The 24,637-nt window shown below is 40.1% G+C and overlaps 1 long non-coding RNA gene across 2 annotated transcripts; it reads right to left on the bottom strand.

Annotated features, from left to right (window-relative positions):
* Positions 1 to 7,720: 7,720 nt before the first annotated feature.
* On the bottom strand, positions 7,721 to 24,557 carry LOC138743056 (uncharacterized). 2 transcript variants are annotated; one of them, XR_011344625.1, is made up of 3 exons: positions 24,473 to 24,557; positions 10,614 to 10,721; positions 7,721 to 8,197 (listed from the first exon to the last, which is right to left on the bottom strand). It is a non-coding gene; the product is annotated as an uncharacterized lncRNA (long non-coding RNA). The 2 variants fall into 2 exon arrangements; XR_011344626.1 differs by lacking the exon at positions 24,473 to 24,557 and adding an exon at positions 10,910 to 11,018.
* Positions 24,558 to 24,637: the final 80 nt, after the last annotated feature.

Raw genomic sequence — 24,637 nt, forward strand, 5'->3', positions numbered from 1 at the left:
GTTTATGTCTGTTTATGACCACTGGCAATCAAGCAAGCATCCTCGTAATGCACCATTGGCACAGGCAATCCTGTAAAACAGTTCTAACATAGGTTTGTGATTGTTTAAGACTTTTATCATTCATTGACAAAACACGTTTGGAAATTTATCTCCTGCTTTGATTAGGCTACTCACATCTTTGAAATGAGTTGAGTGGGTTCATGAAGATAAATGATACCAGGCAAAATGAGGGTGTTAAGAGATCTTCAAAAATACAGCAGAAAAGACCTGTTGTGCTTAACACATAAAACAAATGAAATTATTTTAAAACTACTAAAATGTGGACCTTTTCATTCTTAAAGTAGTTATTATCGATGTGTATTTGTTCAGAAGAGGTAAAACCACAGCTTAAAGTTGCATTATGATAGCAGGAAACCCAAGGTCAATAGGAAAAATAGTAATTATGGATGGATATTGCAAAAGTTTACACCATGCTAATTATATTCAATGATATGGACCTTTTGTTTGCAGACTAAAATTCTCGCTTTCATGTAAGAAACAATGCAAGCTCCTGATTATCTGAGGCCAAAGATTTTCTCCACTGTTGTGAAAATATTTAGATGCCTATCTCTCTGACTCTCATTCTTTGACACTTCCTCAATGTACCTTCTTTAACGAGATGGATGTAGGGAATGTCTGAGGATTGCAAGAGCTTGCAAGAGTTTCAACTGAGGCAGCCATCATTTGTTTCCACAGCAGCTCACAAAAGGGAAGACTGAAATCTTAAGTTTGTTTCTCTGCTATCTGAGGTTTCAAGGTAGGCTCTAGAGGGCTAATAGGGAGAGGGAAGGGAGGTGAGGGGGAGTCAGCTACCACAAGTATGTTGGACCTGGGACAAAAAAAAAACCAGTTATTGCTTGGGCGAAATGCACACAGGAAAGTCTGAGTGAAGCAAGTCAAATGTGTAGCATGCCAACTGGCAATTATAAACAACATAATCACACTCTTGGTGCCTGCCACATTGACCACCGCCAGTGGGCTGATACCGCCTCCAACCGTGCATCTTGGCGCCTCACAGTTTGGCGGGCAGCAACCTCCTTTGAAGAAGACCGCAGAGCCCACCTCACTGACAAAAGGCAAAGGAGGAAAAACCCAACCCCAACCCACCAATTTTCCCCTGCAACCGTGTCTGCCTGTCCCGCATCGGACTTGTCAGCCACAAACGAGCCTGCAGCTGACGTGGACTTTTACCCCCTCCATAAATCTTCGTCCGCGAAGCCAAGCCAAAGAAGAAGAAATCACAATGAACTCAGTTCCCCTTAAAAAGGCTGTTCCTTGCTTTCTGTGTAACAATTGCATTTTTTGCCATCTTGTTCTCAGTGAGTTATCCATTTGGAGTAATGGGCTTCCAGGAGATCTGGAAGCTTTGCCTAATGACATCCTTGTAAAACTGCAAATAAACAAGAATGACCTGATACCACAGGATTCATGCATCTGTTAGCTTCATAATGAAACTAACTGTGATAACAGATTGGAAGAAATCCTGGAGTATGATCTACTGCCAGCATCTCCAAGATCAACAGCACCTGTTACATCTACTACAAGCATGGCTAGATGAGGATATAGACAATGGAACCTAGGGCATCGCCATTGATGTAGCTTTGCAGTCAGATTGTACTGTTAGTACAGCAGTTTTTGACAAAGGAGGCAGTTACATAAAATACTAATTCATGCAATCAACAAACCACTAGGTCTAAATGTGTTCACATCATGTCTTCTGCAATATTCTGCTTCATATCCTTTGATAGCATGTTAATTTATTTTCTTTTTTACATTCCATTTCAATGAAAATAAGCTGTGCTGGTATTGCTAGAATAAAAAGAAAGTGGTCTCAAAGAGTGGCCTCCATAATGTTTGGAACAAAAACACTTTCTCCTTTATTTGACTGTGTTTCACATTTTTTAATTTGTAATAAAGTAATTCACAGATGATTAAAGTGGTATACATTTTTCAAGGTTATTTGTATTGTTGAGCCCAAAGGACCCCAAACCCCAGCAGCAAGACAAATGGTTACTTAAACAAAAGTTGCTTTTAATTATCTTTAAACATGAAAACAGAATCACACTTTAACTTATCATTATTAACTTATCCCAACTTAACCCCCTTCTAATTTTAAGCGCACGTGTATGTAATGTGTATATAAGTTCAGAAAAGGTGTTTGATTCACAGTCCAATCTCACTTCTCGTTCCTCCAAGTTCACTGGTTGCAGGCAATTCTTATACTGTGCACAGAATTTAACATTTATGAATTTCACTAGGCTTTGGTGCTTGAAAGGTAAATGGTTACCGCTCAGGAAGTTTCTTGTTGGTTTTCAGAGAGATTTGTTGCTCATTGGACACAGACTGATTCCTTCCAATCAGCCACTTCAGTGCTTGCCAAAGAAACTTGCCCTATCAGGGTTTTCCAGATGATAACCTCTTTCTTTCAGGTCACCACAGAGTTCCTTTTCTGTTTCCCTATTTCAAGTGAAACATTATACAACCAGCCATCTCCTCTTGTACGGACCACAAGGACTTTGACCAGATTGAACTAAGAACTCACTCAAAATGGGGTTTTTCCACAAGCTTGTCAACTTGTCACATTCCAGTCCCAGCTACTGCTGATGAACTATAGAACTGAAACTGAATTCTCTCCCCCCCCCTCTCTCTCTCTCTCTCTCTCTCTCTCTCACACACACACGCACGCACACACACACACACACACACACACACACACACACACACACACACACACACACACACACACACACACACACACACACACACACACACACACACACACACACACACACAAAACCACATGAAGCTCTTAGAACAGCCAACTGCACTCAGACAAACTGCGGCACCGGACCCACTCTTCTGAGTTTGTTCAACTGTTGTTTTCCAAAACAATAATTCATTACTCCACAGCATGTCCAATTTACACCTACTTGTGAAGTCCTTAAGGGGATCTTCAAAGTTTGTACAAAGGTACTCGGAGCCTGGACCATCTGGCTTGAGCCAAGATCTTGCATTTTAAATGAGATCTGTTTTGAAGTGTTTGCATTTGTTTGTGACCTACACTAAAAAAAATTGCCACAATTTACTTCCTTTAAAACATATTTACATACAATATAAAATATAACTTTTGTTTAAGTAACTATTTGTCTTAGTGAATATCTATTACTGCTGGTTTATGGGGTCCTCTGGGCTCGTAACAGTACTGGTGAGCTCAGTAATTGCAAAGAGATGTGAAAAATAGAAGAGAGGGATCACTGTTTTCCTCATAATGTATTAAAGGCATGCACCGTGAAGAATTTTCAAAAATGTAGATCACACAAAATCTTTGAAGTGTATCAATTTTGTGAAAAATATCAATAGACTTCAAAAGGATATAAACAGGCTAGTGGAATAACCAGGCATATGGCAGATGAATTTTAATGCAGGAAAGGCAATATCTTACATAATGGTTGGAAGGAAGATCAAAGAGAGACAATACAAACTACGAAGTATAATTCTGAAAGGGATAGAGGAACAAACAGATCTGTGGGTATGTGCATTTAAAACAGAGGTACAAAGTATACAAATAGCATAATGAACTTCTGTAAAATGTCGACATGCTGAAATGAGTTTTCTGTTCCTTTCTGGATGCTTTACCTCAGGAAAGATGCGGAAGTCTGAGAAAGGATTTTCTGAAATGTTTCCAAGAGTGAGCAACTGATAAACTGGGGATTTTGGTTGTTCTTTCTTCCCCAAACAAACACAAGCTGAGAGCTGCAGGTGTCTTGTGGTCAAAGGACCCACGGAGGCTGTGCGCTACTGGAGACTGACTCATGGAAACCAGTATCGGAATTGGGATGTTAGAGAATGCTAAGGGCAAGAAGGGCTCCTGAAGGGTCTCAGGCATTGAAGTGTTCCTGATTGTATTGATTTGGATCTGGAGCTCAGGATGCCGAGGGGTTGAAACTGCCTCTGAAGCGATTTGCTTTTGTTTCTCTTTCTTCTATCATTTGGGAGTGATGGGCTATGCTCATGACAACTATTTATTTGCCTTACGACAATCACAAGTTGAAGTTTATCAATTATATTACATTTTTAATATATTATATGTGACTGTGATAGTACAGATTCTATCACCAATGTGTATATGTACATATGTACAGATTGTAGTGTAGGATGACTGTGATTGGCTGAGAGTGTAGCCACACCTACTGGCTGGTCTTAAAGGGTTGCTCCTAGCCAGACCAGGTCATTCTGGACTGGTCGACCTACTTGTGATACGCTCCAGTCTTTTAGTGAATAAAAGCCTTGGTTTGGATCAACAAGTCTTTGGTTCTTTCGACGCGCTCTACAGTGACAATAAAAGTTGTGACAAAATCTGATTAGAAGTATTTAAAATTGTGAAGAGTATAAATTGATTAGATGGGCAGAAAAAGCACCCAATGGTGAAAGATGATTGTCAAAAGATGATGTGAGGAAAAATGTTTGTTTTGCACAGCAAATTATAAAGTGCAAGAGAGATATTGGAGGCAGATTCTATCTTGATATTCAAAGTGAAGCTGGATAAATAGTTCAAAAGAAATGGATATGCAGGTTGCTGGAGTGAAAATGGGAGAGTGTGACTGGCTGGATTGTTCTTGCTCAGAGCTGACCATAGATTCCATGGTCCAAAAAACTGTTGTGATTTAATCTCTCTGTAAAAGGACTCTGTACTGTGTGATCCAATCAGCATCAGTAATTGGAATGGTAAATATCGTGTTCACATATGTCCTCTAGGGTCATTTCAGCATTTCTGCAGTGAATGCTGAGTGAGGATTCATTATTTTTCATTTGATAGCTTTAACAAATAAATGAGTTTTGAAAGGAAAACATATACTTTGTTTCAATTTTCTGAAAATCCAATAAATCAGGCCCATGGATGGACTAAATTATGTTTCATTTCTTACAACGTACAAAATTAATGGCAAATACCAGAATTGCTATTTAATTTCATGCTTTCTGGCTACAAATTCAAAGAATAGAAAATATTCTTTTAATGTACAAGTATGAATAATATTTGGATAGAAAAATTACATAAACAAATTGGAGTTGTAACTGATATTTGTGGTATCCAGCTGTCAGGCGGAGAAGCACCAACGCCAGCGACCAGGGTTCTCTCCGTGTCTCCCAATATTTCCTCTGGGTTCCACCAACTTTCCAAAGGTGTACAGATTTAGCAGATTAATTGATCACATGAGTGTATATGGGCAGCACAGGTCAGAAGATCCTGTTAGCGCGCTGTACTTCTAAATTAACCAAAAATGGTGGAGAGGAGGTCCATGTCTTGGGGAGCATGGTCTCAAACTCCATCAGTACATGTGTCAGTGCACCAGCAGATCAATTTGTTTTTCTACATTTAAAAAAATTTAGACATACAGCACTGTAACAGGCCGTTTTGGCCCATGATTCTGTGCTGCCCCATTAACCTACACCTCCAGTACGTTTTGAACGGTGGGAGGAAACCGGAGCTCCCGGAGAAAGCCCATGCAGATACTGGAGATAGTAGTGGGAATCAAGTTTCAGGTCTCTTCAGCAAATGGTATGTGGCTACCAACAAAATGTAAAACCTCTTTTATAAGGTATTAACTAAAAATTACTACAGATGGTGCCTCATCGAGACCATTCTGTAAAGTATGTAATGATATTTTAACCATTTGAAGAATAGTAGCCTCTGTCCAACTGTTCTCTTCTGTATTGTTTTTGTCTAGAACTTGACAGAGCTCTGTGACTGATGTTATGCACTGACACACAGCTGAGAAACACTGCCTTTCTTTCTGTAATTGAAAGGGCGGTCAATAAGTTATGGCAATGTTGAGTAGGTGGCAAAAATCTGGCAAACACACAGAAATTAATTATTAGCAATAATTTCCCCACTGGTGGGAAAACCCAGAATTGGGAATCACATCTATTTAAGGAAGGAATGCGGATTATTTCTGATCAGCAATCATGTTAAATGGCAAGGCTGGTTTGATGGGCTGAGTGGCCTGCTCCTCATCCATGTTTGCTGCATGTCCGTGACAAGCTGTAATAGGTTATTTTACAATACCTCAATGATAACTATATTTCAGGGCGTAGACTTAACCTTGTTTTTTTTGGTACTAATTGATTGGATAGGGTCACAAAGTTATATAATTAGTGCATAAACAGGCCCCTGCCCTAATATCTCATTCCACTAAATCAATGGGGTAGATGCTAAAGTTCACTCATCAGCGGTGAACAATATGGAGAAAAGGAAAGAATTAATGTTAATATTGGCTTAACGGGGTATTACATTTCACTGTTTAAAAAGGAATTCTCTCTGAAATATTTTCTTCCAAATTCTATTTCATCTCAGATGGCACAGGTTCTTAATAGTAATGGTTCAATTTCATGTAAGCTATTTTTTTACGCTGTGTGAGCTTCATAAGGTCACAGCAGACAAAATCTCTTTGGAATTTGCCTCTTCACACTTTCAGACCAGTGGGTTACAAATGAATCACATAATCCAAATGGAGTTACTGGGAAATCGCTTGTGACTAATACAGTGTAGTATACTGATATTGACTGACTTACTGAAAAGCTAATGGAAAATACAAGATTTGTTTGCATTTCACTTAGTACCATCATCATGGCTTGGCTTCACGAACAAAGATTTAGGAAAGATCGTCGACGTGGGTGTGGTGCAAACTCTGTATAGCTATTAGCACTGTATGAATGTACTGTATGAGCTGGCCTGCCCCCTGCACCTGTGACTCCTCCCCCCAGAAACCCCCATAAAGGCTGTTACGCCCAAACTCCTCCCTCGGTACCTACCTTGGAACATGTGAGATGTGTTGATGTCTTAAGGTGATTTAAGCCTATTAATCACAACTCTCTGTCTAATGTGGTTAATCAATAGCTCTACAGTGGGCAGGTCCTTCGAGCCTGCGCAATGGATTTTTTAGGTGGCGGGCAGTGTGTGCAGTACTGGCCCCACCCTTTACACCCGGGGTTTATCTGGGACGTCCAAGTGTCTTTCTCCTAGATGGAAGGCCTGACAAGGCTAACAAGCCTCATCTGCCTGGGTTTGAAATCAGTTTTCCTTCTCTTAGACTGGATGCCAACCAAGATGAACAAGCCCAGCTTACCCATCCAGTTATACCGCCGGACACTTGGTCGCACCATGACATAGCAAACTCAGTGAACATGGGGGACACCAACAAGAAGGTGTTGCTACTGTCTCAGTAATGTAGGAGAGGCCATTTACAGTGACCACATGGTGAGCACTACACTGAGATAGAAGAGGCAATGCATTATCCATGCACTCTCCCTGGGTGAGCAGGACATCAAGGCCAGATTTAGTTAGCATAATTACAACACAGAAAGAGGCCATTGACTAGTTTAGCTCTTACTGGAATATTCAATGAGTTTTGCATAATATCCATCAAAATAAATAATTCTGTGGAAAGGATTCTCTATATTTAGGGTATATTGTACACATTAACTCTCTTCTTTCCTCTCAGCTTTGACATTTACTGTTAATTTCCATCCAGTCACATGTGAATGAAAAACTTAGAGAAGCATTCATCCTCCTCCATATAACCATATAACCATATAACCACTTACAGCACAGAACAGGCCAGTTCGGCCCTACTAGTCCATGCCGTAACAAATTCCCACCCTCCTAGTCCCACTGACCAGCACCCGATCCATACCCCTCCAGTCCTCTCCTCTCCATGTAACTATCCAGTCTAATATTCTAATAGAAGAGAAGAGGTAGGGCTCAATTAAATTTGAAAGGGCTTTGGATCACAAGTCAAATTTATTATCATCTGATTGCACAACCCGATGAAAGAGTGTTCTTTGGTCCTCGGTGCAAAACATGCAGACACTCAACCAGATATAACACACATGCAGACAAACAATACTGAGGCATATGAGGCGCTGTTCTCCAGGTGGGTCAGGTCAGAATGAAGGGACAAGGCTATAGCATTCCCAGTGGAACAGTTTCTCCTATAATTGCAATGGGCCCAGCATCTCTGGGAGGTGTGCTTTGATGTGTTCCATCACCAGACGCTCGAAGCATTTCATATTAATGGAGGTCAGTGCCACAGGGCGATGGTCACTGAGTGCTGTTTTTGCTGCCCTCTGGGTACTGGGATGATTGTGGCTGTCTTGAAACCTGCAAGAATATTGGGTTGGCTCAATGAAGTGTTTAAGATGTCTAGTACCCAGCCAGTTATGTGGTCTGGACCCACTGTCTTGTGTAAGTTTACCTTTGTCTAAATGGGGACAATGGAAATTTTGCCCAGCAATTAAAAAAAAACATGCAGATTGTAAATGGGTATTAGTAGATTGGGGTTTTTTTAGACTCTATGGAGTAGTCAAGAGAATTGGAAATCAAAGCAGAAAATGCTGGAAATGCTTAACATGCTTAACACGTTTGCTATATATATGAACCAATGACCCGAATTACCCTTTCATCAGGCCTGTAAAAAGTTAGAAGTGACTGCACGGTTAGGACCAGCGATCGGGACTGGGGTTCGAATCCTGCGCTGGCTGTAAGGAGTTTGTACATTCTCCCTGTAACTGCGTGGGTTTTCTCTGTGTGCTCTGGTTTCCTCCCGCCCTTCAAAACATACCAGAGTTGTAGGTCGATTGAGTGTAATTGGGTGGCACAGGTTCAGCGGCAGAAAGGCTTGTTACTGTGCTGTACATCGAAATTTAAATTTAAATTTGAAGCAAGATTTATAGGAAAAAGAATGGGGAGTGAGGAACTGTGGACAGGCTGTCTCTCCTCATGGCGGAATCCCGAGGTAGGGCTTACATTTTCTGAATAAGGAGTCACCATTTGAGTCTAATGAGGATATTTCTATCAAAGAGCATCTCCTCAATCAAAGCCCCTACTAATGAAAGGTTTCATTAAGAATCTCCAGGTTTTTGCATCATCCTCAACACCTCTGTCCTTTGTTTATTAACTTTGATTCACATAACCTTTTGAGAGCTGTGGAGCCTATTGGATATAATCAAGCCCAACAAGGACAGTTTTCGTCTGTAGGGGTATTGAGGGTTACGGAAAATAGGCAGGAAAGTAGAGCTCCCGCAAAGATCAATTTAGGGAAGCACAGGCTTGTTGGCCAGAAGGGCCTGTTACCATGCAAAGATCAATTTAATGGAATAGTGGACAGTTTCGGCAGGGGGCATATGTTCTATGACCTTGCCTGGTATATTGTATTAAAGGCAGTGTAACAAATGCACTTTTTTCTTTTCTCCTGGGAATCCATGGTGGCCCTGGAGTCTCAGGAATTCAGTAAGTTTAGAAAGTGATCTCACTGAAGCGTGGTATTCTGAAAGTGTTTGACAGAGTAGAGACGGGACAGTAGATCAGGCAGTGTCCACAGAAGGCAATAAACAGCCAATGTTTCAGACCGAAACCTTTCATCACATTGTTCTTTGGCCAGTCTGTCCATTTTGGCCAACAAGTAAAAACACAAAATGCTGGAGAAACTCAGCAGGTCAAACTTTGTGTAGCAAAGGTAAAAATACATAACTGGCATTTCAGGCTTTGAGCCCTTCATCAAAGAATGAGAAAATGCCAGCAGGCATCCAAACATGATGGGGGTGGGGGGGGGGGAGGGGGGCGGTGGCAAAGGCAGGAGATGATAGGTGAAGAAAGGAGGGAGAAGACAGCAGCATTGTGGGGAAGGAAGGATGGCTGAGTGGGTAAGGGGGAAGGGAGGGGAGAACTGGAAAGATGGGAAAGGGGGAGGGGAAAGGGAAGGCAAGCAAGTTCAGCAGAAAGCAGAAAAGTCAATATTAATCCCATCTGGCTGGAGGGTGCCCAATCGGAAAATAAGTCGTTGTTCCTCTAATCTGCGGGTGGTCAGGGTGGGACAGTACATAAGGCCATGGACGGACACGTGAGTCTGGGAGTGTGACCCAGAATTGGTTGGCTACTAGGAGGTCGCTGTTGTTGCAAATGTAGAGGAGGCGCTCTGTGAAGCGATCTCCCAGTCTGCGACAGGTCCCTCTGATGTAGAGAATGCCACAAGTAATCCATCTGTAATATTAAGTCAGTTTATTCCCCTCTCCACAGGCACACAGATCTTGATTCTAGGTCTTAACAACAGCCCTAACCTACATTTCACAGTTTCACTTGTCCCTTTGCTTAGTTTGGACCTCTCATTAATCTATTAACCAGATAACTCCATAAATACTGGAATCACCTCGGCAAATATGGCCTTGATTTATCAGAGCCTGGGTTGTCCATCTTCCTCCCAACCCCTCTGTAATTTACACCGAACATGTTTTCACATATTCCCAGATTGAGCTGAAACATCCTTCACTGTTTGCCTTTCCAATGACTCTGTGTGATCAGACAAGTGTTTCTATTTTGGGTGGAATCCAATTTGCTCTATCTTAATAGAATTGTAATGGAATGAAGAAAGGATTTGAAAGTATTAAGGAAGAAACTATGAAGATTTCAAACCAGAGTTTGATGGCTGCAAGAATAGCACATCTGAAATACGAGAGAGATGGAGCATAAATCCAGGAGCTTATCTTGTTATTAAAAAAAAGCAAACATGTTCCGACCCTACCTGGATGATTGTTTGTTGGTCCAGTTAAGAAATGCAGTTGAACTCTGATATCTTACTGTTTGATTGTGCACCAGGCTTTCTGCTCACCAAGCACCTTGAGTTAGTAAACTAAATAATAAAAGGTAAAAAAAGGTAAAAGTTCCTTTTTATTGTCACATAATTCAATTAAAAATGTAACATACTTGATAAACTTCAACTTAAGTCTGCCATAAGGCAAGCAAAGAGTCGCCATGGGCATTGCCCGGCCCCCTTATCAATAGGAGAAAGAGAAGTAAACTGAGTGCCTGTAGATTCACCTCCAGTGCTCCCACAGCCTCTGCAGCTGCACAGGTTCCACGTTAAACCATCGGCAACACGAGCTCCAGATCTAAACTTCCACTATGATCAGGAAGCCTTCAGCACCCTGCACAGAATTCTGAGGGAAAGATAGAAATGACTTGTAACCTGTGAGCAACATGTTTATACACGCAGCGGGAACAGAGGGAGAAGGATAGGGAAACTGAGTTCAGTTTAATGGGGGAACAGTTGACTGTGGTTCAATGGTTGCTAATTCAAATCCATGTTTCACTTTGCTTTTCCTCACATATAATGGAAACTCATTGAGTAGTCTCAAGCAATGGTGGTTCTTTGAAAACTATGAGACACAAGATAGGTAATTGCAATGGGAGAATGGACGAGGCACAGGATCTGCCATGATTTTGGTGAATAGAGAAAAAAAGCTGGCAGGACCATGTAATTTATTGGAGTTAAACATGAAAATCAGCAGATGCACTGACTGAAGTAAAAACACAAAGCTGGAGAAATTCCGCATCAAACAGTGAACTTTATATAGTGTTAGGTCTGCTTTGTTCATGAATGAGTGAGACAAACATCAGGCTGAGTCGAAATCAGGGTTCTTTGTTCTTTATTACCGGATTGTAACACTTGCGACTAACCATGTTAGTCGGAGAATGCATTCTGCCGTTATCAGCAAAATGGTGATTTTTTATACCCTTGGATACATGCTTAGAACATCATCATATCATTACTTGTCCAATGACTAAAACTGTTGCTATCCTTTCCCTGCTAGCTTCCTGCCTCTCAATCCATCAATGTCTTTCTTATCTTGTAAGTACAAGGATGCATTCACATCTTGTTACAGCCCTGTACAGGGTAACTCCTTACACATTCCCATCTCATGATGTTTTACCTAACAGGAGTACAAGGACACCTCCCCTTCTTGTTACAGCCCTGTACAGGGTAACTCCTTACACATTCCCATCTCATGATGTTTTACCTAACAGGAGTACAAGGACACCTCCCCTTCTGGTTACAGCCCTGTACAGGGTAACTCCTTACACATTCCCATCTCATGATGTTTTACCTTACAATAGCGAAGGTAAAGATGCATAATCAACTTTTGGGCTTGAGCCCTTCATCAAGGTTTGAGCAACACGTGGGCAGGCGCGAGAATAATATGGTGGGGGAAGGGGCAGGGAAGGGAAGAACAGACCCATAGGCAGGAGGTATTGTTATGTTTTTATTTCTGCTGAGGAGAATCATCCAAATAGAGAGGCCAAAAGAAAACAACGAGAAAGTAAGATGTCGAAACATAAATAGATACACGCACTCACAAGAAAGCAGAAAGACAGTGCCTTTGGTTTGCATGCTGGCTCCACATACAATAGAGAGTTAAGGAAAGAAGGAGAGACAGATGTACAAAGGTAAATAAGGAGAGTGATGCAGTTATGTGCAGGTCAATAAAAGGCCTTGGGAATGAGTCGCAAACTCCTTATATTCTCTTGTAGTTGTACATTTTAGTACTATTTCTAAGAAAGAAACAAACGCTTCTGAAGTGTCACAGAAAGATTCAAATCCTTTGTTTGTCTTAAATTAATTCAAACCAAGGAAACATTCCACCTGAATTAAAAATGTTGGTGTTCCAGATAAAAATCCAAGAGATGCCTGCCAAGATTAAAATCACACCTAATAATAAATAGAGCAGAATTTATATGGTGCATGGTTATAGCGTAAATGGTTAGCGCAATGCTGTAACAGCGACTGGGTTTGAATCTGACGCCGTCTATAAGAAGCTTCTCCCCACGTCTGCATGGGTTTCCTCTGAGTGCTCCAGTTTCCTCCCACTGTTCAAAAACATATTGTGGTCACTGAGATGTAATTGGGTGGCACGGGCTCGTGGCTGAAAGGGCTGTACCTTGAAATGAGCCAGAAAAAAAATAATAAATGTATAATCAGTATCTTATGAGCTCTCTCTCCTGGCACACTGCATTGTTTTTCACGTTAGAAAACCGTCCAAATACTGTCTTTTGTAAATCTCATAGAGCTATAGTATTGGACTCAGTCTTTCTGAATCAGATTTTTAGAAAACAATATTTGCATTGGTCTAATTAACAATTTGTATTCTTTCAATTAAAATAAATTTATGCCTTAAACACAAGAGCCAGAAAATGCATAACAACTCTTTATTACCAGCTGTACTAAGGTTGATAAGAATTACCTGGTATAACATAATTGTTTCATTGCTGAGCTGATACCCCTGCATTTCCCCTAAATCTCCTGGGAACTTAATGCTGAATTCTTCTTGATTGAATTAAATATGTTTTTTTTTTGGCTCTTCAGCTTTAACTAATTTTAATGTTAGTTGAATTAATGTTCCTCTGATGTACAATCCTATAACTCTATAAAATGAAGTTTCAGAGAATGATAAACATTCATTTTAATCAGGGGAAATAGGAAGGAAGGTTTCACAGCTGAACCTCAAAACAATAGACAAAGCTCTGAAAGTCCTTCAATTTTTTTTAACAAATAAAATAGTGAACTGAAAAACTCTTCCAGTGGACTGAAAAGCCACAGTTTTCTTTGAATGCACTCACTCAGATCAAACCGTGCACAAGCAACTACAATCACTGAAGAATTTCTTAAACGATTATCATCCTCTACAAAAAAAGCAGACTTCAGATATAGCATTTAAACCCATTAAAGAAAATTTACGTCATCACTTTAATATCTTTCAAAAAACCTTGCTGCTTATTCACTCCGTTATTTGAAACAAAGCCGAACTGTTGGTGACTCGGCATTGGAAATGCTGGGTGGATCAAAGCTTAAAAAACCATGGATCCAAAATTAACATGAAATGCTCCAGTCAAAATGATGAAGACACACTCTGACAAGTGTTAAAATCCAACTTCAATGACTGATTGAAGCTTCTAGTCATAGTCATTGGGTCCTCAGAAGTAGATGTGTTCCAATAATAATCGTCAACATACATTTCACTGGCTTAGACTATCACCCTGACATTTTAACTTCGCTTCTTTTTTCACTGAAACTGCTTGAGTATTTCCAGTATATTTCTGTTTTATTTTTGATTCCTAATGTTCCCAGTTTTTGCTCTTTTATTGCTTAGCGGTTGTAGAGCTCACCTGATGGGCATTTACAATGTAAAACTTGGTGACTTCTCTAATAGGTAGGTGATCTGTTCTGTTACAATTGGAACCTGGTTGATGGCACTGAACATTAGTCCTAGTGAATGCAGAGTGGAGTCCAGTATCCCAGCTGCACAGACAGGGAATTCCATTTCTTAAATATGCCCATGTCCCATTGCCATTTTTTTATAGGGCTTTAATTTTAAATTTATCTATCTTTCTGCATCTATAATGTCAAGAGGAAACAATGACCTCTTTATTGAAGAATTAGAAATAAGAATTGGGATCAGGATTCAGCCCTTCAATCTGATGCATTTTTTTTTCAGATGCCTACAAGTAATTTCCCCAGTCAATAAACAGTCCATTTACTTAAATTCAATAAGCATCTGTTTCTCAATTTCACTCTCCATAAAGCTTTTCATTAATAGTCTTAATAGCTCTAATATATACTGTTACAAATTTTGATTAATAATGTTCCTTATGGGATACTTTGCGATGTGAGCCACAGTTGTTGTTGTCACTTTATTCTAGCAATTACATTCTTGCATTATTTCTTTCCTGTTCCCAGTGGTTCTACAACTTGTATTTATTTGACAATCTTACCTTTAAAGACCATCTGCAGTTAAATCACTGTCACTTTATTAGGATACATTAAAATCCTTCAAATGCCAAATGCGATGAATCGTAACAATGTTCTTTGAATGTGGAATTATAACCCGAACACCAGGAAAACTTCCTGTTCTACTCTGAATACTATTATACAATCTTTTATACCTCAAAGAATGGTACTTCTAATAACAACCTTGGTTACTCAGATCACATATCTCTCCTGCTCACCCCAATGAACAGACTGTTGGCAAAGCAAACCAGGCAAGTTTGCAGGGAGATCAAGACATAGCAGTGCTGCAATACTGCTTTGAGACCATGGACTAATGCTCTTTCATGGAGGTGGCCACCTGCAACAGTCATGAACTTAGTGACTGGCTACATCAGCAAGTGCATTGAGGTTGCCACTGAGATCAAACACTTCACAACCAGGGCTAACCGGAAACCATAGTTAGATGCAGAGGACAGGGCCCTTCTCAGAGCTCCTGATGATGCCTTCAGGACAGGAGATAGGATGGCACTAAGATCAGCCAGGGCTGAACTCTCCCATGTAACCCGGAAGGCAAAACAAGGGTACATACAGAAGATCCACAGCTAGTTGTGCGACACCTGCCACACGAGGCACATGAGGCAAGGGATCAAGACTATAATGGATCACAGGTCAACCTTGCCAATTAAGAAAAATGATGCTTTCATTCTGGACAGACTGAACACCTTTACTGCATGGTTTGAGAAGGATGATGCCAAAGAATACTCCACATCCCCCTGATGAACAGGACTTCTCCCCTCCCCCCCCACCCCACCCCCAGCATAGCTGCGGCCAAGGTGAGGAGAATCCTATCCAAGCTGAACCCAAACAAAGCAGTGGGACCAGACAACATACCTAGCCATGTACTGAAGGGCTGCACAGACCAAATTGACAGAGGTCTTCACGAACATCTTCAACACCTCACTGCAGTAGTCCATCATTCCCGCAAGGTTCAAGACAGCCACCATCATCCCAGTACCCAAGAGGGTGAAAATAACAGGCCTCAATGACTTCTACTCTATGGCACTGACCTCCACCATTATGAAATCCTTCAAGCAACTGGTGATGTAGCACATCAATCACACCTCCCAGGGACACTAGATCCATTTCAATTTGCCTATAGAAGAAAATGTTCCACAGACGATGCTATAGCCTTCTTGCTTCGCTCCATCCTGGCCCACCTCGAGAATGATGCCTCATACACTGGGCTGCTGTTCATTAGCTTCAAGAATGACAACAAACTGATTCAAAGAGTAATAAGTTACCTGACCAGATTGGATCTACTGAAAATTTCTATCCTCTCCAATATAAGATTTGTTTGGAAACTAAGAGAAAATAAATGCAGAGGGAAATATAAAAGAGACAGCTGATTCAATTCCTTCTACTATTTATGTGGAAAATGACCCACAGGCAAAACTCCCCCCGCTCTTGAGTACATCCCTACAAGGAATGCTGCCATTGGAAAATAGTAGCAATCATCAAGGATCCACACCACCCTCTGTTCTTACTGCTGCTATCAGGAAAGAGGTATGGGTGCCACAAGACTCTCACCACCAGGTTCAGGAACAGCTGCTACCCCTCTACCATCAGACTCCTCAACAACAAACTCAATCAGGGACTCATTTAAGGACTCGCACTTTGCTCATTATTTATTACTGAATATTTATTTTTCTGTATTTGCATAGCCAGTTTTGTTTACATCCCTTTCTTCTTGAGTACAGTTGACGGTTAGCAATATTTTGAAATTCTGCCTGGTCCGCAGGAAAAAGAAACTCAGAGTTGTGTGAATGTACTCGGACAAAAAATTTGAACTTGTCTCCCTTCTTGAAGATGGGTAATGCATTGCCTTGCAAACGATGATATGGTCAATGTGTCTGTCGCTTGTGAATGAATCTCCACACTAGGTTTCAGAGGTTTCAAAGTCTTCTCTTTCGCCCTGTTAATTTTTATTTTGAATATGGCCTTTTCCACTAATAACCCAAACCTGAGTAAAACTGAAATATTTATGAAATATTAAAAGTGCTGCACAAATGTTAAAAACTAAACAAATTAATGCAAATCAATAAAACAGTTAAACCAACACAAACTAATCTAAAAGAATCATTCAACCCTTTCTCCCATCTGAAAATCTTGAAGTGAATGGGTCTAAAATCTTCTTCCAAGTTTGACTAGTGGAGCAGTAGATTTCTCCACTTGACATTGAAAGGAGTGACAGATGAAACAGCATTTGTCACTCAGTAAGTCCCAGACTTGCTTACATGAGAACAGCTGGGTGCCATTATTCCCTTTAGACCCATGGATCAATCCCATACCTGATATCCACTTCTCAGAATCCATGCTAAAACTGGTCAGAAATAATGACACTGGTTCCAAGAAGATTAATTTTGCTAGTCTTCTGAGCCATTAGTCTGTGCAAATCTTTAAATGATTTCAATTAGCCCTCATCTCTTCTTGGAGCTTTGTGGTGGCTCGAGTTTTGGATCACCACATGTGTGAGAATACTAAAATCGATGTACATCCTGCACTAAGTTGAAATATAGAAGAGAAAACTCTTGAGATGATCTACCTGGCTGAAATGCTTTAAATCCATTAAAACCAACAATACTTCTCAAAAATCATTTGTTTAATCATGCTTTAATTTATAATGCTAAAGTATATTAACAAGGTTTCATTGAGGAGAGTAATTGAATTCTGAAAGTCACCTCCAGCTGCATTGAATCACTAATTAACATCAATTTAGACATCATTACCAACATTAAATTCATCATTAAGCTCTTTAGTTAGTCAATAATATTCTTAAAATCAACTTGTTAAATAATTTAAATACACACATTTGTCTACATAAGTTGGAAAACACTGAATTTAAAATATTGATCATGTATTTACAGAATAAGCCCAAACATCATTCTTTCAACTGTTGAGAAATGAGTATATACAATGTGACCTACAGTTCCTAACATATTTAGGAGCTGCTTCCTTCTACAGTAATTGGGAATGTTGACAGATCACTAAAAGCAAATTTGGTCTGATCTAAAGAGTGGAGTTTAGTGCACCTGCCTTTTACCTGTTCCCTTCCCACATATCTCTCCATCTGCCATCAGGTGAGCTCGAGGACACTTTGTTTCTTCCTCCAGCTCATGCCCTTCCACCAGCACATTCCTTAACTTGGCTGTCCTCACAAGTACAACTTTTCTTCCAATATCTGTTTCTTCTTCCATATAAAATGTGTCACTATAGAATTCTTATGCAATTCTTGGAAAATTCCTCTTCCTTCCTATTCGGTCGATTGTCTCATTTTTCTGCTACATCAATGACTGAATTGATGTTACGTATCTCCAGGAAATGTCAGCATATTTGCAACGATCTATATTCTCTATTGTTTCTGCCACCTCCAATGTGAAGCCATCATGAAATTGGTCTTCTGTCCACTCCCCTTTTACCTTTTCAAATGAAACATTTCATTCAGGATGTTTTTATTCTTATTTAATTTAAGGTGGCAGCTTGGCAACAGGTCCTTCCTGCCCACAAGCCCATGCTCTCATGTGATCCCATAACCAAATCACTCTGTACCTCTTTGGAAGATGGAAAGAAACTGTAGCACCCAGCAGAAACTCATGCGGTTACAAGGAGAACACATAAATCCCTTACAGACAGAGGCAGACTTGAACACAAGTCGCTGATGCTGTAATTGTGTTGCGCCAACCACAACACTAACCTTTCTGCCATGGGTTCAGTCAGATGATCACAATGTAGGGAATCTGAAATGTACAACTGTGTTCACCCTTTTCTCAGCACATGCATTTTTGAACAGGTTCTTCCCTACCTTCAAGCACGGGTTCAGTGACCCGCTATTCAGAAATGCTCAGGGTGACTCCATAGTAGAGAGTCAATGTAATGGGTGTAGAATCCAATCTCTCACATGCTCTAACTTTAAGGTTTGATTTGCCAGTCAGTTTTGTGAGTTGTCCTTTAAATAAATGCTTTGTGGCACATTTAGGTTTATAGATTGTAGGAAAAGTTGTTTAATGCAATGACAATTATCACACAACCTATTCTTAAAAAAGCTAATAAAAATTCATAATAAATGTGAGATCTATGCATCAAAATATTAAGGTAACACTAATAGATGCTAAAATTCACCTGGCAAATTTCTACAGAGGTGTGATGGAAAGTGTGCTGACCGGCTGCATCAGAGTCTGGTCTGGGAACACCAATACCCCTGAGTGTAAACCCCTCCAAAATGTAGTGGACACAGCCCAGGACAACACAGGCAAAACCCTCCCCAATGTTGAGTACATCTACAGGGAAGAATGCTGCTGTCAGAGAGTAGCAGGAATCATCAAGGATCCTCACCACCCAGTACATGCTCTGCTCTCGCTGCTGCCATCAGGAAAGAGGTATAGGTGCCACAGGACTTGCACAACCAGGTTCAGGAACAGCTATTACCCCTCCACCATCAGACTCCACAACAAACTCAATCAGAGATTCATTTAAGGACTCTTTCATGTGCACTTTGTTTTTAGTTCTCTCTGTATTGCACAGTCATTTTGTTTATATGTGTTATCTGTTTACAATTCTTTGTTTGTTTACATGTTTATGCTGTGTACAGTTTTTTTTTTGCACTACCAATTAGTGATAATTCTGCCGCACCTCCAGGAAAAAAGAATCTCATGGTTATATGTGATGTGGTGTATGCAATCTGACAATAACTCTGAATCAGGCTCCTACTAATCACATTGAAGATCTATAGGAAAATAGAAATCGTCAGTCTGGCTTTAATTCAATTCTGTCCTAAGTTTTGACCTTATTAATGCTTTTAGTCAGTTCCTAGTAAATTATTGTCATGACCTTTAAGGAAAACCTCATTATCGGAAATAGATGGATGATTTTGAGGGTAATGGAAGCTTCAAGAATTTATTTTGCATAAATAAAAAAGCTTGCATTCATTACAAGGGATAATTTTCATTGATAAAGCATGAAACATCGATTCAATCACTTTGAAATGTGCTGGAAAGGAAAACTAGGACAGATATATGTCAGTGGCTGAATCAACATTTACTCTATCAAATGTACATTTGAGTTACTAAGAATACTCAAATCAACTAAGCTCATTAAAATTTTTTTTTAGACAAACAGCACAGTTACAGGCCCTTTCAGCCCATGAGCCTGTACTGTTCAATTACATCCAAATGGCCTAAACCCCTGGTACATTTTTTGAAAGGTGGGAGGAAACTGGAGCCTCTGGGGAAACCCCACGTAGACACACTTCTTGCAGACAGCGTGGGATTTGAACCCAGGTCCTGATCATTGACACTGTAACAGCATTGCCCTAACCTTTCCACCCAATACCTATGTTGAATACCTAGCTGGAAAATTTAAGGATAAGGCTATGGCTGGTGCCAAGGATATCTTTGGAATAAAGAAGAAAAACATACCCATTTTCCAAGAGCAGGCTATCTGGTGCTCCCACTCATAGAAAAGGGGGGGAAAAAAAGCATGTGACTTGATTTCAAGAACTAACTATGTCGAGAACCTTCAAATTTAGGGGCTATGACTAATTCCAGAAGCCTCCGAGAAAGTGCCCCAAACTGTTAATAAGATCTGTGCATAAAGATTTGGTGGGGGTGGTGGGGGGTGGGGGGTGGTGGGGGGGAGAAGGAAAGAGACTAATAATGAATAAAATCATAAAGGTGGTTCCTTACTGAACTTAGAAAACAATTGCAAACCTTAGGCACAGAATGATGTATCCTGACTTACAGACATGAACAAGATGACTAATAAACAAAGCAGTCAAGCAGTCTAAAAAAAATTCTGTTCAGCAGATGTCATTACCATATAACCATATAACTGTTTACAGCGTGGAAACAGGCCACGTGGGCCCTTCAAGTCCACGCCGGTTCACTTGATCAATGCAACAGATTCACTTCTTCCTGTAAAGTGGAAAATCTTAATGAAGTTAATTCTCAGAAACTGTTAGTTTCAGCAGGGATTCGGAAGTGACTGAGAATTACATTTTATATATTTTTTTTAATTTTAGACATGCAGCAATAGTAAAATGCCCTTCCAGGTCACGAGTCTGAGATGCACAAATAATCCAATTCATCTACACCCCGTACATTTTCAATGATTCCCATTTCAGTATAAGGGCCACGCAGGATCAGCTGAAACCGGAGAGTGTTACATGTGACTCTGGTTTAATTGGAAATCCCCAGCTTTCTAATGATGCAGAAAAATGACAAACACCAACTCTCAAAATGTGGAAGAGCAATTAAAGAGACTGCTTCTGTTCTGACATTGTGTCCTGGATCATCTTAGCGTGGCCAAACAAAAGATGATATGTTGCTCAACCGTTCAAATTCCTAAAGAGCATGAGCCAGGTTTCATGTAATGATATGGTCCACATTACTGGTTTTTTTTTAAACCTATCACCATTATAAGCCAAGAAATTTACAGCGTAATTATGATGCATGATTATTGCTTAGGGAGGGCATCAGGTGTCATTCTTGCTGCTTTTGAAATGCTTCCCCAAGTTTACTTCAACATCTCCCTGAAGAACCTTTTGCAGTGTATGAGTGTTTTATTTGTTGGGCACTACCAGTTTCCCCAATAATTACAGAGACAAAGACTGAGGGGTACGATAGGCTTTATTTACACACAAGACTGCTGGCCCAGGTCCAAGCTAGGGAAATGAGGGGAGGAAGAGGTGACTCGACCTTTATGGCCTGGGACACAGGGGAGGAGTCCAGGGAGGAGTCTGGGAGAGGATGTCATCAGGAAGGCAGGCCAGCCTGTGCCTGAAGTACATACAACCATATCATTACATTATTGAAATATCAACCAGGCATCTCTGCAAACTACTGAAGGGAGGGTGGGGTGGAGGATTGCAGCCATGCAATCAGTTACCGTTTTTTTTTGTATGTTGACAAATTTCCATATGAGCTTTGGGAATGTGCAAGGGAGCGTCACTAACAAATCTCTGTACAAATTTTGTCCAATCCTTGGGCTTTAATAGATTTTGCCTTGATATCCATACCAACTTAAGAAAATGCAGGGATCATATGACCATGAAAACATTGTTTGTCCTGATTAACAGTTCTTCAAAATATTTATTCCATCATTATGTAAGCTCAATCTTGCCTTTTAATCAGAATATCACCATTCACATTTTCTTCAGTACTCCATTTAGAGAAATGTTTGTGCAGGTTTATTTCCATGAGGTTGCACTCCATTGTATTACCTCACTGGCTTTAATCTTTCATTGGATATCAATGTCAGTGATTTACTCTCCATCTTGGGTGTTTTCAAATTAATTGGCTCGTTGGCCTCTGAAATGGGCCTTTGATGAATCAATCAATTGATGAAGGTCTTAGGTCACAAATGAAATGAGCTTGAGAAACTTTGATAAAGGCGTTAGTTCATCAGATGAGTCTTTGGACCACTGTTGCTTTCATCAGATGAGTCTTTGGACCACTGTTGCTTTCATCAGATGAGTCTTTGGACCACTGTTGCTTTCATCAGATGAGTCTTTGGACCACTGTTGCTTTATTCAGATGAGTCTTTGGACCACTGTTGCTTTCATCAGATGAGTCTTTGGACCACTGTTGCTTTCATCAGATGAGTCTTTGGACCACTGTTGCTTTCATCAGATGAGTCTTTGGACCACTGTTGCTTTCATCAGATGAGTCTTTGGACCACTGTTGCTTTCATCAGATGAGTCTTTGGACCACTGTTGCTTTCATCAGATGAGTCTTTGGACCACTGTTGCTTTCATCAGATGAGTCTTTGGACCACTGTTGCTTTCATCAGATGAGTCTTTGGACCACTGTTGCTTTGTGTTTGCAGATACTGCCATTGTAACCAAGTCACATGCCATTATGAGGTGAGTCAGAAATTGCAGTATATAGCTTTGAAGTGGGTGATATTCTGATTGAGGTGTGTATCTATGAAAATGGGTGTTGTGTGAATGTTGATTCAATTTTGATTCAAAATCAAAAAGGTGGGAAAAAGCCAAACATCTAAATCCTGATCCTGATCCAATTTTGTGAAATAATTCATCATTAACTTTCTGTTAACTCAATTTATCTGTGATATGTTAGCAAATGTACATGGCTTAAACTGAATTCTAGTCATTATAGTTTCCTGAATGGGAATGTTTTGTTGCTTCAATAACTTTGTGGTTCTCAAGAAATTCTCAATATTTAATTAAATCACGGCACAATAACTTCCTGCTATTTTGTCAGTAGTGTAGAGAATGTTTTCTGTTTATGCAGTGGGGTGAGGAAGGTTGAGGGTCTCCTGTTTGTTTAATTTCTCAGCAAAAACCACAATTCTAATAATCCCTCAGCCCTCCACTAAAACATCACCACAGATCCTGGCCTTGAATCCACAAAGCTCTGAATTAAATTCTTATCAATTGTGCCAAATTGACAAAAAGCATTTTATTTACAAAATGACATCTTGGGGATATTTTAAAGACCACAGCACTCACTTTGAGATTTGAAGGTAACTATGTAAAGCATTTATTTTCTTCTTGCAATTTCTGACCTAATCTAATACCTCATAGCTGTGTAAAACTCTCCATGGTATTGTTTCATCTCTATAATCACACACATAGTATAGCTCTTTGGAACTATTCTGTTCAAAAAATGTCAAGGATAATTTAACCTCATGTCCTGAAAGCCAAAGAAAAACTATTTTGGAATCTACATAATAGTCCATTAAATTACTGACTACTATTAACTAAATACATGGAAATCTATGTTAGTAAGTGATGGAGCTATTAGTATTATTTGTTTTAGGTTTATTACAGTATTTATCTATAATCTTTGCAGTTTGTATTTTGCTGTTATTCAGTTCAATAATAGGCTCTTTGTGATACTCTAACATTCCTAATGTTCTATAATGTATTTGAATATTTTATTTAAGTAATTGATTCAACCTATTAACATCAAGATTATTATGAGGCTATGTCTCCAAGTTCTTCAGTAGATAAAACCTCCCTGTTTCTATCTTATCTATTCCTTTCATACTATTGTATGTTTCTATTGGATACCATCTTTCTATACTTTAATGAATACTGTCCCACGTTGCACAATCTCTCCTCTTAAACTAACTCCCCTCATTTCCAGAATCAACCTGGTGAACTATCTCTGCACCACTTCCAAAGCCAGTACATCCTTTCACAAGCAAGGAGATGAGAACTCCAGGTTCCGCCTCACCAGCACATTGTCAAACTGCTCTATCTTAAATACAATCTCTCAAACTTCAATCAAATATTCCATTTGCTTTCTTGAGTACTTACTGCACCTGCAAACTCACTTTTTGCAATTGTACAAGCACTCCCACATCTCACTGTAAAAATCACTTCAATCGTAGTCCCACTTTCCAAAGCAGTTGATCTCATTTTAGACAAAATGGAGCCAATAGCAGGATGAAGAAGCCTTGAGTGCCTAAAACTCTTCAGGGCCCTTCCTTGCCTTCAGCATCCTCTCGGATCCTGATTCCAAAACCTGGTTCTCTTGAGCCAATCTCCAGCAGCTGGCAGCCAGATGCGAGTCCTTTGACCTTGAGTCACCAACACCCTACTGTCTGCATGTGTCCTTCAGCTGCAGAGCTTCTTGCTGGTCCACCACCATGGTCACCGTCCTTCTCAACGGGAGGGGTGGTCTCCCCATTACTGGTGTCCTGCACAAGTCTGCTGCTGATCTGGAGTCTGCAACTCCTCGAGGCTGCTGCCAAACACAGGCACTGCCATCTGGCAGGATTTTAAATAAAACAAAATGCCATTGGCTCCTTTAACAAACCTTTTAAAGCCTGGCGGCAGTGTATTAGGATCCTACGAGAGAGCACAATTCTGTAGCCAAAGCATTTGCTTTCTCTGCTTCATGCAACTACTAGATGTAATTGCTCAATAAAATTGCGCAAATTTTGAAGTTACCTAAAGGATGTTGCATGTAACTTGCAGGCAT

Source organism: Narcine bancroftii, chromosome 9 (assembly GCF_036971445.1).
Source record: "Narcine bancroftii isolate sNarBan1 chromosome 9, sNarBan1.hap1, whole genome shotgun sequence".
Taxonomy (NCBI): domain Eukaryota; kingdom Metazoa; phylum Chordata; class Chondrichthyes; order Torpediniformes; family Narcinidae; genus Narcine; species Narcine bancroftii.